Raw genomic sequence first — 4413 nt, 5'->3', positions numbered from 1 at the left:
AACGTAGAACTAACGAGATAGTAAAGTTTTTGCGATAATTCATTGCCTCGGTTAGTGTGAGAGCGTGCGTGTGAATGGGTTTGTATGGGTGTATGGGTGTATGTTGATGTGTGTATCTGTGTATGTGTGTGCGTACGTATGTGATATGTTAATTGGAATAAGAATAAATGTTACATAATATCAATGACTGCGTTCGTTAGATAAACGCATTAATGTAAATGTTTAATGCAAATATTTTTTGTGTACGTAATTATGCAAATAAGAGTAAAGTAGCGCAAGCCAATACAGACATGAACAAACACATGCCAGTATGTGCAGTTAGTTAGTTCAGTGAATGTGCATGCTTTTGATAGTTAATTTACAAAAGAATAGAAACACAAACATAGTTAAAGGGTGTGTTCAAATGAAATGAAATTTTCATATTCATTTTTAAAATATATATCGAAAACACTCTTATTTTGCATGAAGCGTGAAAGTGAAAGTCGTATGTGCCGAAACATTGATTAGAATTTCATTTAGGAAAATAAATTTTACAAAAAACTTCTCCTTGCTAACCGCTATTAGCTTATGTGCGCATTCGAAGCGGAACATTACTGTAAAAGCCTAAAAAATAAGAGCTATTTGCATAATTTGTATTAGGAGTGGCAGAAGAACTAATGAGAATAATAATATTCGAGAAAGTTGTTAAGTATATATTTAGCTATTAAAAGAAAACAAAAATTATCTTTGAAAAATATTACGTAACATCGGAACTAACGTCATGAAGCAACCTTAATTAAACGGTTCCTGTGGCAAGTTAGGGCAACTAATCGTAGTATTCGGGAATATTGAGGATGGGTTTGTGCAATTAATGAGTATTTGAATGCAAAAATTCACTCTTCGATCGAAAAAAGTAAAGGTTTTTTAGCGAAAAATGCTTAGATTGAGTTATCCAAAAATCCTATATAATGCACGAGAGAATATTCTTTTAAAGATACTGCAAAAAATTCGAATAGAAAAGGTTAAAATAGTTGAAGTGATCCTGGTTGCCATTCTGAAAAATTATGTTTTAGACACTAATGCATTTAAAGTTTGGGTACGCCTTAAAGGCACGTTTCTGTACGCTTCACCTAAAAGGGTACAAGGGGAATATTAGGTTTGTGCGAACATTTGCAACATCTAGAAAAATTTTTGATAGATCTAATATTTTTGGAATTTCTGATTCGGTTAAAGCTTACTTGACCGCTTGTCCGTGTGTATGTCTGTTCGACTTGTTTTGACCTAAAGACGAACAGCTCGGATCGGGCGACTTTTTCAACCACTTCCCACCTATTGTGAAAAGTCTTTACATGAATCACTGTATTAATCCAAACGATGCAGGATACTTAATGATGTCCCGTGTACCGCTATAGCGTTTTTGCTTATTTCTTCATACCAAACTTTTTTCCATTAGTCCGTAGGTTTTCAGTATCATAAAACTGCCTTGGAACGTTCAAATACTCATATTTTTTTTCTCGGTGATTTTATGTTTGCTGCATCTGTCCAAAAACGAAACCGAACGTTTTATCCTTCAAAGCTCCAGCAAGCAAAAGTAATAATATATAATTCTACAGTTGAGTTCATAATTAACGTCAAAAACTTCATCGTTCAGCTCCTGTCAGAAACAAGAATAGCTCTCAAACTCATATCTATTCAACGGCCGTCCCAAAATAGACGTGTTAGGAAGTCTAAAATAAAAGCTGTCACCTCTCGGCATGAATTCATTCGACACAAGTATTTTTTGTGCAATGCTTGGAGGACAGTTCGAAAATTGAAGAAAGACATTTCTTTCATTTAATGAACTTTGTTGCACATGCTTTAGAAGGTTCATATCATCTGTTAAGCAAAAAAAAAGAACAAATTGGTTTTCTGAAAATTTTGAGCCAGCATTCGATGCTCACGTTCCAAAACTTACATTATCTTCCTCCTGATTATGGAATAATATATTGTCATATAGGAGAGAAGCAATATAATGACTTGTGGTGCAAAGCTTCCATAGAGACAAAAATGCCGCCCTAGAATAGACATATTCGCTTGACTGGCCGAGCAAGCAAAAAAGTTCGACTAACGATTCAATAGTCATGGGTTGAAGCCTCAATTGCGATAGAATTTTCAAAAAACCTTAGATGCTAGAGTCTTACAACTTCTTAGTCGTCATTTGTCTAGCTAAATTAATAATAATAATAATAATAACAGATTGAATATTTCCCAATACATGCTAATGTTAACAATGCTAACAATCGTTGGAAAATAGTTCAAGAAAATTTTATGGTTATGTAAAATCCCCAGTTCTTTGTGTTCCAGTATTAATAGAAGCTTTATTGATAAAATAACCGCGAAATAAATGTTTGGGGACTAATTCATGTCACTTCACTAGTAGTCACATGACTTGCCATGACATGCTGCTAGCATGACTCGCTTAACTTTATTATCAATTTTATGCCACAGAAAATCTTGACGATCATCTCATTTTGGAGCACACCCTATATGTTTCGTATAAATGAAAAAAGTCCTTTTCATATGCTTCTCTTATGTGCTTAACTGCTTGTTAATATTAATTCGATTAAAAAACAATCTTTTATCCATTCAAGCTAACTACCCGATATTTTACAACAATAATGTTTAAAATTCATTTGAATCAATTTGCTTTAAAGAGTTTGGCATTAATTTGTTCCTGACATAAGCACATGTACGCAAAATCATTCAAAATGCATTGAAGTGCTATTTTTTATGACTTTACTTAAAATATAATTCACTTATAATTAATTACGCGTTACGTTATTGCACAAAAAAAAGAGGAGAATAAAAATTTAACTGTAAATTAAGAAAACATTTTCATTTTTATCTTCAAACCGTAGATTTTCTTTACAATTTTTACACGTTTCTCTATAATTTCCTTATCGCCTTTATTTGGAATGCGACTTTATTCTACTTGCGCGTTGACTTTGCTGCCAAGGGTGTCATGTTTTACGTGAGCTTATGATCTTAAGCAAAATGAAGCGTTAATAACATCAAATGCCTTTCATTTGCACCTGAATTACTTTGCGTTATATAAGAAGCCATAATTGAGAGAGCGTAACATAATTAGTAGGAAAAGATTTTAATTAAGAAAATTTTTAATTAAAATTTCGCATCGGAAGCTTTCATAAGTAATATAAGAGATTTTGAGAACTGATTGCCGTTACAACATTTCCGAGAAATAATGAAATAATTTTTTGAAATTAATACATAGGAATTAAAGAGGAACGTAAGCAGATTTTAAGTTCATTGGACGCGCATTTTTGTGTCAAATAATCATTCAGGCAAAGTTTCAAATGAATATACAGCTGGTGGGTTAATGAAATTTAAATCTTTCATTTGCGAAAGGAAATGTGATTTGACTCTCTTTGTCTAAATTTGCTTGACCCTGAGAATCTCAACAAGAGCATAAGAGAAGTATTCGGCGGACAGCACGGACAAATGGGCGCAAAGACACACTAATCGACAGATTCCTTATCAAACTTTAACGTCCGTACCTGACATGAAGTCTAATCAGACGGGTTGCCTACAACCATCGGAAATTAGTAAAGTTTAATTGGGGACCCCTCAGATAAGAAGACGGGGGGACTTACTACTCTGGGCTATCGATTTAGAAAATAGATTTGGGCCATTTTCTTGTTCATTGGTTTGAGTCGAGGCCTATCTAAACACCTCTTAGATAGTTTTCCACGGAACTTCATAGCGACCACAGCCATCACGTTACTCTCCGAAATGCCGCACGCAAGCAGTCAGGTAAGAAGGCACTCTCCCGACAGTCAGATGGGTGCATTTTTCTGCCAGAAGCAATCCTACTTTTCGGCAACCTGAACACCCACTAAATTTCCTGCTTTCTCGCTCGTACAGAACTTACACCATGCTATACAGCTTTGGTTGATCTCTTAATGTATGCAACCGTAGCCACTCGTGCCTTCGGACTAATGTTCACGAACTTAAATCTCAATGCACTTTGGTCGTAGCTACAGTCGGTAACGGCATAACATTTATTGATTCGGCAACCAGCCATTAGGCAGCGGCTATTTGCCCATCTCTTCCCCTTTCCCCTGAATGATTCATGTTAAAAAAAAATCGGTCATCGGAAAGACGAACTGAATGAAGGGCTAGTAATTTAACGGCCTATTGCCTACATAAGTATTGAGAGACGAATAGACAGGTCCGTTAGGCTGCTTCGGTTCCTGCTCTTGACGAAGAATATACACGGTTTGTACGCTCTTTTACACGTAGGCCAGTTGGGGATTTGCCTTTGATCAAGAAAATATGCACTTTCTATAGTCTTTCATAGGTAGGCCTGTTGGAGATCCACTTTTGATAAAGAATACACTCAGTGGATAGTGTATTTGTACGTAGGCCAGTGTGGAT

The sequence above is a fragment of the Glossina fuscipes genome, unplaced genomic scaffold (genome assembly GCF_014805625.2).
Source record: "Glossina fuscipes isolate IAEA_lab_2018 unplaced genomic scaffold, Yale_Gfus_2 155, whole genome shotgun sequence".
In the NCBI taxonomy this organism is placed as follows: Eukaryota; Metazoa; Arthropoda; class Insecta; order Diptera; family Glossinidae; genus Glossina; species Glossina fuscipes.
The sequence above is the reverse complement of the archived record's forward strand: the minus strand, read 5'-3'. Positions refer to the sequence as shown.